Genomic DNA, 16,324 nt, shown 5'->3' with positions numbered 1-16,324 from the left:
AGCTACCCAAGAGATCGAAAATCTAGCGTTTCTGGTGAGTTGCATACCGAGAACGATTTCTGGAAATTAAGGTCCCACACTCAAAGACATTCCTCAAAATCAATTCCTATAGCTTGAGGAAAGGATATGGAAGAGGTTCCATGAAGAAATCGGGTCTTGAAAACCCCTAGAATCGACTGCTCAATAAGAAATCCTTTATTTTAGCTTCGACAAGGAAAATGATTTTGGACGAACTTTGGAGGTGAATATCTTAGGCTATGGTCCAAGAAAAGAAACTAGACACAATAAGAAGTCTATGGAAGGAAATTGAAGTAATTTGGGTATCAGAAGCTCAAGAACGAAGGTCCCGAATGTTGACGACGAGGTAAGTAGCCACCTTGAACTTTTTGTTAAGAAATACTTGTAGGAATCGCTTGAATTTTCATATGAAACCTAAAACAAGTATGAACTAAGGATACATGAAAGAAAAACCCAAGGAATCATAAGTTAAGGCCTGGAACTAACCAAATTGCTTGGGATTCAAAGAACGTTAAAATAACACATTAAATGAGCTCTGATGCCTATGAAATTTTAATTCTAAGCATATTATAGTATTTTGAGGTTATATATGAAATTTTGTGGTCATTGGATATGGATAAGTAGGTAAACCAAAAAATGGGGCAAAATGGCCATAATGCCCCTAAGGATATCTACCTACGGTTCATTACCTAGATGACCCCCAAATATTATGAAACTCTGCAGTAGGTCTTAGCTTATGATGCTTGATGTGGTGGTGAAGTTTGAAAGCCATTGGAACTCGTTAAGTAGCAAAACCAAGGATTAGGGATAAAATGACCATAATGCCCATAAGGAAGACTACCTAAGGGTTAAGCCCTAAATGATCTCCCAACATTATGAAATATTGTATGAATCCTTATCTCAGGAGGTTGTATAAGGTAATGAAGTTTGGGAGTCATTGGGAAACGTTAGATAGGGAAACCAAGATATGGGGAAAAACGTACATCAAGATATGACTATCGAAGTATCCATGAAATAAGAGATTCCTCACAAGTACCCTTGGTTTCTAACAAGATTCTACGTGCACGAGATCACATTGGGGCATTTCCCAAGAAGAACTTGTAAGTTCCAAGCTTGACCCAAGATGTTATGCATAAACCTAGGATCCCCAAGAATACAAGGAAACACCTAGGTTAATGCAAATGGCATGCTTAACAAGTTGCTAGGATCCATGTTCGAAGTAACCATTATCTCCCATCACGAAGTGTACCACGAGATCCTTATTCCTCTTTAGGTTGGATGTTATGCAATATGTACCATGAGCAAGATGCCATGATGGACTTATTATTCCCCTCACCTAAATGAGAAGTCCTGCATCACGATTTGTCAGCAGGATGCCACGATTATGATAACGTCACCTATGCACTCATGGGGAGAAAATTAAAGGTTACTTTGGAAGAGTTTTCAGGGAACACAAGGCATGGCATGACAACCCCTAAGGTTTAGTTTCTGAAAATGAAGCAAGTAGTCACATCCTAGCTCAAGGTCTAGACATGCTCTAAATTACCAACTATTCTCCTTAAGGCCTACTCTATATGACATGAGAATATGTTCACAATTACAAGATGGTTGGAGCAAATTTGGAACCTAAACTAAGATGGAACTTAAGAAACGCCTAAAGGAAACATGTCAAGATTCAATACCCTTCTAGAATCCTCTAAGAAATCCATTATGAACTTATGACCTTCTAGAATAACTCATGCTAGATATTATGATGGGTTCATATGATTACAAACGTACATAACAACTTATGCTTCAAGAAAATAAGAACCTTAGAAACTTACAAGATTAAGAACTAAGAACATTACCAAACAAGATTTACAACTACCAAGATAAGAAGAATGCTAGGTACCACTCAAAGATGAGGGACCAAAGTCCTCAGACACGAAAATTTAAGAATGTCAGGTAATACTCTAAGAATGTCCAACTGTGACCCATACCTCCCACCCGCAGTGCTTTCTAAGGAGGTTTTGTTTCCTCTTCTAGGTGGGATGCTCTGCACCGTGTTTCCTTTGCAGGATGTCATGTGTGGCCTCATTTCCCTCACCTAGATGAGATGCCTTGTACCATAATGATTTGCAGGATGCCATGTTCATGTATGCACCGATCACGCGACCTATATGGTCTATGCCAGATCACGTGACCTTTATGGTCTATGACATTTCATGCATGCATCGATCACGTGATCTTTACGATCTATCATGAAGAATAACCTATGGCCACGATGGAGCAAGAAAAGAGTAAGTTATCCTAGCCATGAATCATGAACCTCCTAAGACCTCCCACGGTACATCATGTTTATGACTTAGACTACGCTGCTTGGAACGCATGATCACGATTGTTTGTTTGCATCAATATTTAGTTTATGTTTTTAGTGCTTTAGGTGATTGATAAGATTTTTTCCTAATAAGTTTGCATAAATGTTTAAGTTATGTATATCATGCTCTAGATGATCGATATGATAATCACCCTAAAAAAGCATTCACAAGGGAACTAAACCAAGACTAGGGTGCTAAAGCTAGAGTAGTTACGAGCTGACTAGGTCAATACGTTTCCAATAGACTGAGTATCCTAGGATGGTGAACATCAATCAGAGGTTTAGAGTTGTATGCACCCTATATGTCATGAAAATGATAGGTGAAAACCAAAGTACCTAATAGACCTCCACAACATCCTATTATGACACTAAGGTAGCTCTTCAGGCTATCAACTACCCTTTTCAATTCGATACCATACTATCGAGGTAGGCATAGGTTGGTTAGGGTAGTGTTATTCCCCAACCATGTTGTCAAGAGTCTCTTGGACAGGGCCATTAAGTTGTAAACTGATTCTCGAGATGGGAGCATGGGACCACATGTAAATTATGAATATGACATTGAATGGGAAAAATCATAGAGTTACGGTTATCCGGACAAATTTCATTAAATCTCAAAATTTAACCATTGATTTCCTTCAAACTTGGACATGATCTAGAAGACATACACTTCATTATCAACCGTTAGAATTCAATTACAACGTCGGTAAGCCTGTGATCGAAGTAGATTTTTTCAGTGGAAGATCCAAAAAGATCAGCAACAAGATCATGGCAATTTTGGACGATTCAAGGTTAGTGGATCCTTCCTCTATAAATTTGTAGTATGCGTAGATGTTTGGAGTAAGAATCGAGTTAAACCAAGCCTTCAATTGAGAGATATAGCTTTCGAATTTTTGGGTATCCTATTCTCGAATTGGTTCCAAATTTAAAAGTTTTGGTTCACCAATCCCCTTCAATTTTATCCTCATACCTTCTAAATAAGATTACCACAAGTTCGATGAAAAAATCGAGCACTAAAAATGTCTTTAATCTATACGCCCAATTCGAATCGTCATTTGAAGAAGCTAGAGAAAAACTTGAATATCCAATCAAAGACTACACACAAATTCGTTAGGTAAGGCCAACACCATTCAGTTTTTGCACAATCAAGGACCGTCTTTGTTGAAGACCTCGAAGAGAGTAGAGCTCAGGAATGCTCCGAATCGATGGAAATTTCTCTCGAATAAGTTTTTGGGGGTAAACTCGAATCCTTATTTCCAACCCATTTCAATTAAAATTAGGCTTTTCATCCGTTTTAGGGGACGGAATAGAGATTTTTTTTTATGGAATTCAAGACTACTCATCATGGATCGAGCTATTAAATATGGTCAAATTCTATGTAAAAGTCAAATTTCCAAAATTGGCCTATTTGGGTAAACCATATACAAAGAAGGGAACTCTAAAATTGGCCTGAACCACTCAAATTTGTCATGCCAAACTTATTTCTTAAGCGTGATGGGAAGGAAATGTAGGAAAAACTTTGGTGAAAGAAAGTGTAACTTGAAAGTGTCTCAACGCCCTAACCAATAGAAAGTGTTTCTGTGCTTACTCCGGCAAAAAAACTTTTTCACGATCATATCTCAAAATGTAGTGTATGATAAGGTAAGATATCACAAACGGGCTTATCCTAGATTATCTACTTCATCCATATGACGGAAGTATTAGAACCGTTATGAGTGCAAGAACTCTAAATTTGTAAAAATCGTAGCTTGTAAGACTATTTAAAGTATCCCAATATAGAAGTTATTCCACATTTCATAAGATTGTCCTTGTTATGACTCGACCACAAGGTCGAAGCCGTGTGGGAGTCTCTTGAAAGAAAATTCGGAATAAATTGAACTAGAATTCTACGTAGTAACACGTATGAGAGATGCAAGTGTCGAATTTATAGGGACTCTTAAAAACAATCTTTCCAAAATAATATATTTAAATTTCTAATATCTTATTCAAATCATATTTAAATATTATAAAATATTTTCATATATATTTAATTAATTTGAATCTCATTTAAATATGAATGTTTCTAATATATATTAATCGTTTTAATATTTAAGGTATCAAATATAATAAATATATCTTTCTCTTTTTAATATATCTAATATATTAAATATTAATTTGAATACTCCAAATTAATATATTTTTTCTGTATTTATATTTAACGTATCTAATATATTAAATATTAATTTAAACTCTTTAAATGTTATTTAAAGTTCAAATTAATATTTAAATTAAATTAAATCTCTGGGTGATAATATATTCTATGAAACTACCTATTATAAACTCCAATTATACAAATTAATTGATTAAACTCTTTAATTCATCGATTTTCATTTATTAACTATAGGTCACTCCAATATAGATTTAGAGTGGTACTCTTATACAGAAAAAATTATGTCCATTTATCCATTCATTACAAACAAGTCAATCTTTCATGAGTTGTTCATAATTACAATGGGTCAAAAATCGTTTTTACCCCTGTAATTACATCTTTCACCCTAATACCGGTGATTCTCTAATGAACAATTTATTTATAATTCAACAAAAAAAACATCCTAGATTGGGCTGGAGAATGCAATTTTTTAGAAGGCGGCAATATGACGTACATGTCTTTTTCCACTATTAGAGGAAGAAGGCAATATCGCGTACATGTCTTTTTCCACTATTAGAGGAAGAAGACAATGGTGTGGGAGGTTCAACTGAACTGACTGCTTAAGGAAGGTGTCAAAGAAAATTTGGACTAAATCGAGTATTGAAAGCTCGAGAAACGAAGGCTCGAACGCAAACAAGATGTGTAATACCCGAATTTTTAGATAAATAAATAAAAAAATAAAAATAACAACATAGGGACAAGAGGGTCATTTTGCCCCTACTCTTATCCGAGGGGTCTAGTTGTTTGGGCTCCAAGAAGAAAGAGAGAGAAAAGAAAAGAAAAAGAGAGAGAGAATGAAGAAAGGAGAAGAAGTTAGGGTTTGGGAGAGTGGAAGAACAGAGATGACAAATCGCCATTGGAGATCGAATCCAAGGCAAGAAACCTCGAAGCAATACTTCTCTCAGTGCTGGAAAAGGAGTTCGGGTGGTGGAATCCACTCATTCCGGCAAGAAAATTCGAGAATGGACAAAGTAAGGTTCCGAACTTCTTATTTCGATTTTATCTAGATCTGAGGAGTTTCATGAGCGTTAGATCTGGAGTTTTTGAGGTATGTGACTAAAATAAGATTCTCACAGGTTTCTTGAAGTTCTTGGACGAGAATCGGACGAAAATCAGAGTTTAGTCTGACTTCGGGTAGAGCGATCGAAAATAGAAAATGTGAGTTTTTCTATATATTTGGACGGCCTTAACTCATCCTGTGTTCAAGAAAAAAATAAAGAAAAAATATATTGTAGAAGTAGAATATGAGATCTACAATTTTCGTGTAGGAACTTTGTTGATATGGATTACGGATTGAAAGATAAGAAAATCGGAAGAAAATAGATTGAAAATGCCAAAAACTCACGTTTCTGGAAAATTTGGAAAAACGCAGGAGGAGAGAGAGGAGGCCTTGCCGCAACGCGTCGGTGGGCGTATGGAGGAGCGCGGCAGGACCGACGAGTGACACGTGGCGACTGCGGGTTGGGGAGGCGTGCCCCACTGGCTAGTCAACATGCGTCAGGGCGCGGATTTGGGTCAACCCGAGTCCGATCCGGCGCTCCGCACGCGACTCGGGAACACCGAACCGAACCGGCCGTTGGCCCGCGACTGCACGGGAAGCCGCGCGTGGACACGCGCGCGTAGAAAGCCACGCGTAAAACACCCTCCAGGGCGCGTGTAGGCGCGTGGTTGATCTGTTTCCCTCCGTTCGACCTCCGTTTGCTTGTTTTTCGCACCGATTTCAACTCTGATCCTATTTTTATGTGAATTAGGACCTATCAAGGAAATTCCAGAATTTTTGGAACCTTTTCCGGCAAATAATTCGAGCTTGGAAAGGCACGCGTCAACCAAGTAAGTAGCCATTTGGATTCCCACGAGCAGTACTGGTAGGAACCGCTAGGAACAAGCATGCATGCTACCACCTATGAAATTAGCTAGCCGGACTTAGCGTGTTATTATAGAAACTGCGAATATAAGATGATTATGGAAAGCTAGATACAAAATGTGTATTAAATCTATTTTGGTTGAGACTCTGATATTGTATGTATGCACGAGGAGGTTGGGAAACTTGTGAAATCTGCGCTCCGAGTAAAGATGGACGTTATCTTCCCGTTGAGCATGTTTGTTAATTTTGCATGAACTGCTGCATGTAAACTCTATTGTATGATGATTGCTTATATTATCTTTCTTGATGAATAGGAAGAAATTATGAGCTTAGATTAGGACGCTTATGGCTAAGTAGGCTAGACGAGACCCTAGCTTGGGGGACCTCTAGAATACCGTGCAATTAGACCCGCGAAATGATTACCGGCGAAACCAGAACCCAGAATTCCAAACCCGATAAGTTTGTGACACCAGGCACGAGAATCCTAGAGAAACACGAATCTAAGTCTAAGGCACCAAGTTCCACCCTAGAAAGAATAATAGGTCACCACGGTAACTGTAGGTAGCCCGTTAGAGTTGAGCAGTGAAGATAGTGTCATCAGAACCTCCACTTCCCTTTCTCCTCCGATACCATACCGTCGAGACAGAGCTCCGGTACGGTGATCGTTGAGCTTTGCAGATCCGGATAGGGAAGTGTGACAGGTGCCCAGACCTAGTGGTGATAGCTAAGGGGTCTTCTGAACAGGACTCCTGGGCCGTAGAAACCCGTCCCTGAGCGGGGGACGTGGAGCCACTTAGGATGACTCAGTAGCTGACCGACACATAGGGGGTCGCACCCCGTTTTGTGGATGTATGGTCCCGTGTGAGGGTCGTCAGTTAACCTCCACGGATGATGTTCAGAGAGAGAGTCACGTATTCAGATCCAGCCATACGATCCCCTCAGATTTGCTTATGAGGTCGCGCCTCACCTCAGGACACTGATCATTTCACTGCATAAGATGGGCAAGCCTTTTATGATATAGAAAGGAGAGTTGTAGCTTAGATCACTTTCCTTAGAAACCCGAGAAAGATCGTGGTTACCTACCAAGATAAGAATGCGAAAAGAGCCTACAAGTAGGCTGCTTACTGAGTATATTTTTATACTCACCCCTTTCTCCCCTTTTTTTTTCAGGTACCAGTCGATACGGGGAGGTGTTCGAGAGCTGTGCGGTCATAGAGGGGTGTCGTTCCGGAGCGTCAGTCCTTGGTCGGTCTTTTAGAGTCCTTTGTTTGTTTTCATATTTAGAGTCTTTTGTATTTTTCTTCATAATTGTATTTTCCATTTGAAATATTTGATTTTAATTTTGTATTTCATTTTTACATTTGCAATTTCCTTTGTAATATTTTCGAAACAAATCTTCTTTCTCTTTTGTTTTAATTGAATGGTATTTTTATCCTTTTACTTTGCTTTTCTTTTCTTTTCTTTTCTTTTTGTTTGTTTTCGATTTAGTCCTTTTAGTCACGAGTTCGATTCTTCGAAGCCTCGAAAATCGGGTCGTGACAGATTGGTATCAGAGCAGTCGGGTTTTGATTCTGTAGACTTTTTTTCTAGGATAGAGAGTCGTACACCTCTGTGACTCAGCTTGACGACATACCTCGCCGCGACCAGGTACACTGTCTAACCTTGTTTAGTTGGTTATGATATGATGTAATGCCAGTAAGAACTTGATGTATGTTTTGGGTTAACGCTTTAGGGTGTTAAAAGTGAACATTCCCTCTGTATGTTGATGCTAGATTCGAATTATTGTGAGGAGGCCGAGAGGGGTCATGTTTTAGTTTATTGGCCTTAGGAAGACAAAAAGGTGACTCCACAGAGCGCGTGACGTCCAACCCTTGGAAATGTACATGAGATTTTCTTTTAAGGCCCAGTACGAGATGATATACCTATGACCTAGCCTCCCATGACCATAATTCTAGATGTCAAGCATGCCTCCGTGGAGATCACGTAGTAGGCCTAGACAACATAGAGTTGTCTTAACCACATAGTAGACCCAGACAACATCGTTCTTACAAGTAAGGGCAGCCACTGTAGGAATTAAGCACCCCTCAAGCAAACCATTTTCACAGTGAGTTTGGTTAAGTTGGAAGTCGAGAGATAAGATTCACCAACAGAGAGAGCGAAACTATGGGGGCCATGGATTCAAGGTTGGTTGGAGTCTTCGTGATATAAGTTCAGGTTTATGGACTTCCATAAGTGAGATGTGCGCTTTTATGCCACTAATGAGTCATGGGGTGTAGGATATTCCTACTAAAGGATCACCCAATGGATGACAAGTCGCTTTGGACCTTGGTGGAGAGGACCAAGTCCAAAGGCAGCACGTGGTTATCAGAACTATAACATTGTGTTCTAACCTATCCTTTGGTCAGGGCATGTATACTCACAAGGTGAAGGACGTGGAACTGTCAAGGTAGTCCAACGAACCTCAAGGTTGAGAACAGAAAGAAAAGAGGTCAAACTATGGTCATGCCTTTACCGTCTGAAGGAAGAAAGTCCAGATGGGCTTTAATAAGAACCAACCCTTGTGTAGGTGATCCGGACTACAAAGAGTAGAACTCCAGTTTCATACACGAGTGTAATGCCAAACTTGTGAAGCATTCTCAGGTAGAGGTAGAACTTCCAAATAACGTGATTTTGGAAATTACCTGAAGGATAGTGAGATGGTGACTTGTAAACAGGTAAGGCTAGCAGATACATGATATGTATTAGAGAAGACACTAGACGTGGCACCCTCGAAGTTCGAGGGAGGCTAGCTACCAAACCAGAGTTTTCAGAGAGTTCCCTAGGATCCTGTACAAGAACTTGAAAGGTTCACGTGCTTGAAAAAGAGCCAGTGATCAGATATCACTATGAGAAAATGTGTCTAGCTCAGTCATAAAAGATACGACAGGGGTTAACCTAGGTGAACGTAGAGAACTTATGTAAGGATCTTTACTTCTAAAAGAACCTGTACTTAGCCCAGATGGGTATTAGTACTTAAGCGAGTCACGTTACAGGGCGTCTCGCTGAGCAAAAAGTTGGCTAAATGAGATGAAATTACTAGGCCATTTTGGAGAAGTAGTAAAGACCGCCTCGACAAGGTCGGGATATCGCCAGATGAGAACCAAATGGGAAGACATACTTAAAACAACCTTTAGAAGCCGCTATGGACATTATGAGTTCATAGTCATGTCTTTTGGTTTAATTTAATGTTTCTGCAGTTTTATGGAACTGACGAACATAACGTTTAAGGAATTCCTAGACATCTTCGTGATTTGTTCGTTGATGACATTCTGGTGTGTTTTAAGTCTGAGGTAGAGTATGAGGAACACTTGAGGAATGTTTTAACTCTATTGAGAGCCCACCAGTTGTATGCTAAATTCACTAAGTGCGAATCCTGGCTGTAGGAGGTGGCCTTTCTTGGCCACTTAGTATCCAAGCCGGGGATAACGGTGGACCCCGCTAAGATTGAAGTAATTTTGAAATGGTCTAGACCAACCACTATCACTGAAGTAAGGAGTGCTCTAGGTCTAGCAGGCTTTTATAAAAGGTTTGAACAAGATTTCCTAAGACCTCAGCAGTGTGACACAGTTGACCCAGAAGGGAAACTCTATGTTTGGACACTAGAGTGTGAACAAAGTTTTCTGAAACTGAGAACGAGGTTGGCCACTGCACCTGTATTTTTAGTGCTTGATGGGTCAGGTGGACTTGTGGTTTACAGCGACGCCTTAGGAAAAAGGATTAGGGTGTGTACTCATGCAAAAGGGCAAAGTGATAGCCTACGCCTCTAGACAAATGAAAGAGTATGAGCGCAACTACCCCACCCACGGTTTGGAGATAGCAACCGTGGTGTATGCATTGAGAACCTGGCGTCACCACCTGTATGGCAAGAGAGTTCAGGTGTATGCTGACCACAAGAGCCTTAGCATATGTTCACACAAAAAGCGCTGAATATGAGATAGCGGAGGTGGTTAGAACTAGTTAAGGACTATGATATTGAAATACTTTACCACCTAAGAAAAGCCTACCACCTAAGAAAAGCCAATGTAGTGGTAGCCTTGAGTAATAAGACAGCCCACACATCCGCCCTGAGCACGAGACTGAGGTATCTACAGGATGAGATATAAAAGGCTGGAATAGAGGTCTTGGTTAGAGGCGTCACCGCCCAATTAGCGCAACTTTTGGTCCAACCCACCCTCAAGAGACGTATCATCGAAGCTCAGAGAGCTGATACGCACTGTAGTAATATCTGGGGTCAACAGGAAACTGAGAGACCAGAGGGATACTCAGTTCCTTTGAAGAGGGATTGATGTGGTAGGACTGATTATGCGTACCTCGAGATGAGAAGATTCTACAGGAAATGATGACTGAGGCACACAACACATCCTACACATTTCACCCTGGTAGTACTAAACGTGACAGGATTTAAAGTGTAGGTATTGGTGACTAGGAAAGAAGAAGGACGTAGTTGAGTATGTGAGTCGGTGTTTGACCTGTCAGCATGTAAAGGTCTCGAGACAATGACCAGCAGGGTTGTTGCAATCGCTGAATATTCCAGCGTGGAAATGAGAGGAAAAGGTATGGATTTCATCTCGGACCTACCGAAGGCTCGACGAGACTTCAACGTCATCTGGGCGATTGAAGACAATTGACCAGAGCAGCCCACTCTATTCCAGATAAGCCACTTATTGAGTGGACCATGGGCCCAGTTGCACGTCAAGGAAGTGGTCCATTTGCACGGCGTACAAGTGTCCATTGTGTCTGATAGGGATGCTAAGTTTACTTCTGACTAATCGAAAGGGTTATAGAAGGCGTTGGGAACACAACTCAAGTTCAGTAGTGCATTCCATCCTCAGACAGATAGACAAACCGAAAGACTTAATCAAACCCTACAAGATATGTTGAGGGCGTGTGTTATAGATTTCGCAGGTTGCTGGAATGAGCACCTGGCCCTTGTGGAATTTGCCCACTACAATAGTTATCAGGCAACTGTTCAGAAGACACCATTTGAAGCTCTATATGGGCGAAGGTGTAGAACTCCTATATTCTAGGAGGAGGTAGGCAAGAAACAGTTGTTGGGGCCGGAGTTGGTACAGACTACTAACGCAGCAGTACAGAAAATCAGACAGAGGATTTTGTGATGTCCCACATTGGTTGGGGAGGAGAACAAAGTGTGTGGAAACCTTTCCTTTGCAGACGCGTTTTAAAGCCTTGAGGGGAAGTCCGAAAGGGAAAGCCCAAAGAGGACAATATCTGCTAGCGGTGGATCTGGGTCGTTACAGATACTCTCTGCACAAAGTCGGCAAAATAGTTATGCAGACTCTCGTAGGAAAGACCTCGAGTTTGCGGTGGGTGATCACGTCTTCCCGAAAGTAGTCCAATGAGAGGAGTGCTAAGGTTTGGGAAGAAGGGCATGTTGAGCCCGAGGTTCGTGGGACCCTTCGAAATCCTAGAAAGGGTTGGTCCCGTGGCATACAGACTAGCATTACCACCCACGCTCCCCGCAGTGCACAACGTACTCCATGTATCGCTGATGAGAAAGTACACTCTGGATCCAACTCACATCATTGATCACGAGACACTTTCCCTTCGGGAGGATCTAACGTATGAAGAAAAAGCCATTGGGATAATGGCACGTGACGGAAGGAAACCACGAAAAGGGAAATTCCATTAGCAAAGGTCTTATGGGAAAACTGTCAGGACAACGAAGCCTCGTAGTAATGTGAGGGTGACACGAGGAGGTCTTACCCCGAAATCTTCCGGGGAGGAAAAACTTTCGAGGACGAAAGTTCCTAAGGTGGGGAGAATTGTAATACCCGAATTTTTAGATAAATAAATAAAAAAATAAAAATAACAACATAGGGGCAAAAGGGTCATTTTGCCCCTACTCTTATCCGAGGGGTCTAGTTGTTTGGGCTCCAAGAAGAAAGAGAGAGAAAAGAAAAGAAAAAGAGAGAGAGAATGGAGAAAGGAGAAGAAGTTAGGGTTTGGGAGAGAGGAAGAACAGAGATGACAAATCGCCATTGGAGATCGAATCCAAGGCAAGAAACCTCGAAGCAATACTTCTCTCAGTGTTGGAAAAGGAGTTCGGGTGGTGGAATCCACTCATTCCGGCAAGAAAATCCGAGAATGGACAAAGTAAGATTCCGAACTTCTTATTTCGATTTTATCTAGATGTGAGGAGTTTCATGAGCGTTAGATCTGGAGTTTTTGAGGTATGTGACTAAAATAAGATTCTCACAGGTTTCTTGAAGTTCTTGGACGAGAATCGGACGAAAATCAGAGTTTAGTCTGACTTCGGGTAGAGCGATCGAAAATAGAAAATGTGAGTTTTTCTATATATTTGGACGGCCTTAACTCATCCTGTGTTCAAGAAAAAATAAAGAAAAAATATATTGTAGAAGTAGAATATGAGATCTACAATTTTCGTGTAGGAACTTTGTTGATATGGATTACGGATTGAAAGATAAGAAAATCGGAATAAAATAGATTGAAAATGCCGAAAACTCACGTTTCTGGAAAATTTGGAAAAACGCAGGAGGAGAGAGAGGTGGCCTTGCCGCCACGCGTCGGCCGGCGTATGGAGGAGCGCGGCAGGACCGACGAGTGACACGTGGCGACTGTGGGTTGGGGAGGCGTGCCCCACTGGCTAGTCGACACGCGTCAGGGCGCGGATTCGAGTCAACCCGAGTCCGATCCGGCGCTCCGCACGCGACCCGGGAACACCGAACCGAACTGGCCGCTGGCCCGCGACTGCGCGGGAAGCCGCGCGTAAAACACCCTCTAGGGCGCGTGTAGGCGCGTGGTTGATCTTTTTCCCTCCGTTCGACCTCCGTTTGCTTGTTTTTCGCACCGATTTCAACTCTGATCCTATTTTTATGTGAATTAGGACCTATCAAGGAAATTCCAGAATTTTTGGAACCTTTTCCGGCAAATAATTCGAGCTTGGGAAGGCACGCGTCAACCAAGTAAGTAGCCATTTGGATTCCCACGAGCAGTACTTGTAGGAACCGCTAGGAACAAGCATGCATGCTACCACCTATGAAATTAGCTAGCCGGACTTAGCGTGTTATTATAGAAACTGCGAATATAAGATGATTATGGAAAGCTAGATACAAAATGTGTATTAAATCTGTTTTGGTTGAGACTCTGATAATGTATGTATGCACGAGGAGGTTGGGAAACTTGTGAAATCTGCGCTCCGAGTAAAGATGGACGTTATCTTCCCGTTGAGCATGTTTGTTAATTTTGCATGAACTGCTGCGTGTAAACTCTATTGTATGATGATTGCTTATATTATCTTTCTTGATGAATAGGAAGAAATTATGAGCTTAGATTAGGACGCTTATGGCTAAGTAGGCTAGACGAGACCCTAGATTGGGGGACCTCTAGAATACCGTGCAGTTAGACCCGCGAAATGATTACCGGCGAAACCAGAACCCAGAATTCCAAACTCGATAGGTTTGTGACACCAGGCACGAGAATCCTAGAGAAACACGAATCTAAGTCTAAGGCACTAAGTTCCACCCTAGAAAGAATAATAGGTCACCACAGTAACTGTAGGTAGCCCGTTAGAGTTGAGCAGTGAAGATAGTGTCATTAGAACCTCCACTTCCCTCTCTCCTCCGATACCATACCATCGAGACAGAGCTCCGGTACGGTGATCGTTGAGCTTTGCAGATCCGAATAGGGAAGTGTGACAGGTGCCCAGACCTAGTGGTGATAGCTAAGGGGTCTTCTGAACAGGACTCCTGGGCCGTAGAAACCCGTCCCTGAGCGGGGGACGTGGAGCCACTTAGGATGACTCAGTAGCTGACCGGCACATAGGGGGTCACACCCCATTTTGTGGATGTATGGTCCCGTGTGAGGGTCGTCAGTTAACCTCCACGGATGATGTTCAGAGAGAGAGTCACGTATTCAGATCCAGCCATACGATCCCCTCAGATTTGCTTATGAGGTCGCGCCTCACCTCAGGACACTGATCATTTCACTGCATAAGATGGGCAAGCCTTTTATGATACAGAAAGGAGAGTTGTAGCTTAGATCACTCTCCTTAGAAACCCGAGAAAGATCGTGGTTACCTACCAAGATAAGGATGCAAAAAGAGCCTACAAGTAGGCTGCTTACTGAGTATATTTTTATACTCACCCCTTTCTCCCCTTTTTTTTTCAGGTACCAGTCGATACGGGGAGGTGTTCGAGAGTTGTGCGGTCACAGAGGGGTGTCGTTCCGGAGCGTCAGTCCTTGGTCGGTCTTTTAGAGTCCTTTGTTCGTTTTCATATTTAGAGTCTTTTGTATTTTTCTTCATAATTGTATTTTCCATTTGAAATATTTGATTTTAATTTTGTATTTCATTTTTACATTTGCAATTTCCTTTGTAATATTTTCGAAACAAATCTTCTTTCTCTTTTATTTTAATTGAATGGTATTTTTATCCTTTTATTTTGCTTTTCTTTTCTTTTATTTTCTTTTTGTTTGTTTTCGATTTCGTCCTTTTAGTCACGAGTTCGATTCTTCGAAGCCTCGAAAATCGGGTCGTGACAAGATGTAAGTAGCCATTATGAACTTTTTCTCTAGAAATAGTTGTAGGCATCATTTGGAATTCGAGATAAACAATAAGTTAAGTAGGAACCACATGAAAGAATTTGGCTAAGAACTGAGAGTTAACGTCATGAACCGAGCACTTTGCTCAAGATTCAAATAACATTACAATAAATGGCTAAACAAGCTCCAATGCTCATGAAATTTTAATGCTAAGCATATTATGGTTATATATGAAATTTGATGGTCATTGGATAAAGTTAAGTAGTTAAATTAAGTAACGGTGTAAAATGACAATAATGCTCCTAGGACTTAGTACTTGTGGTCAAACCACAGTGACTTCTAATTGTTTTGAAACTTTATAGATGACCTTAAATCATGACTATCAAGGTAATAATGAATTTTCATGATCATTGGATCACGTTAGGGATTTGAACAATAATTTTAGTAAAAAATTACTATACTGACCCTATTGACTAAAACTAAAAACTCTAAGATTTTAAGCACTTTCTTGCGTCATACCAACATTAAGACCTCCTTACATGATATCCTAAGTACTCGTAACATGAATGAAGCTAAGAAAATACTTATATTTACCTTAGGGCCATACGTGCACCATGAATAGGGTATGATATAAGTAAACCTAGAGCTATTAGTACACTATGCACCAATAGCATACCTTAGGATCATGCAAAACCATACGCTACACATCATAGCGTCATGCAGTGCTTATGAGGCCCCCTAATTTATTTTTTAAGTGGGATGCCGTGCACCATGTCTCGTGAGCAGAATGTCATGATGGGCCTCATATTTCCCTCCCCTCGTAGAAATGCCTTGCTTCACTTATTACTAGTGAGATGTGATGACTATATTTTTCACAAACCATGTAACCATGTCGGTCTTCCATGGGGGATAAAAGGGCTACTTTAGGGGTAATCTTCATGGGCTACCACATGTCATGAACCAAGCAAAGTTATATGTCAGATCCCTAGATACTTAAGAAGTTAAAGTATCCTAACTTAAGGACACGATTAAGAGCCTACAAGTAGGTTAATTCTGAGTCTTTGTACTAACTCTATATTCAAGTAGGTTTATTTTATTTTAAAACGTTTATGAGTCTGTTCTTTATTGTGTCTAAAAACTGTGTTGTATAAACTCTAATATAATGCGAATATATGTATGTATTTATGTTTAAATGTCTTTTTTTTTCAAAAAAAAATTATCGTGTTTTTACAGGTCGGGGTTAGTGCTTTGGAGGCCTAAAAAATCGAGTCATGACATATTGGTATCCGTCCACAGGAAAGGTAAGCCTCTAAGACTCTAAGTTTAACTTAATCATAAAGTT

The 16,324-nt window shown here is 40.8% G+C and overlaps 1 long non-coding RNA gene across 2 annotated transcripts; it reads left to right on the top strand.

Annotated features, from left to right (window-relative positions):
* The first annotated feature begins 5,300 nt into the window (after positions 1 to 5,300).
* Positions 5,301 to 14,880, top strand: LOC147794869 (uncharacterized). 2 transcript variants are annotated; one of them, XR_015412013.1, is made up of 5 exons: positions 5,301 to 5,530; positions 5,636 to 5,717; positions 5,932 to 6,389; positions 7,594 to 13,406; positions 14,611 to 14,880. It is a non-coding gene; the product is annotated as an uncharacterized LOC147794869 (long non-coding RNA). The 2 variants fall into 2 exon arrangements; XR_015412012.1 differs by lacking the exon at positions 14,611 to 14,880 and having other exon boundaries at positions 7,594 to 12,763; positions 12,873 to 14,603.
* The last annotated feature ends 1,444 nt before the right edge of the window (positions 14,881 to 16,324 follow it).

The sequence above is a fragment of the Cucurbita pepo genome, chromosome 1 (genome assembly GCF_057944985.1).
Source record: "Cucurbita pepo subsp. pepo isolate OVF chromosome 1, ASM5794498v1, whole genome shotgun sequence".
In the NCBI taxonomy this organism is placed as follows: Eukaryota; Viridiplantae; Streptophyta; class Magnoliopsida; order Cucurbitales; family Cucurbitaceae; genus Cucurbita; species Cucurbita pepo.
This window is presented reverse-complemented; position numbering and strand designations above follow the sequence as displayed.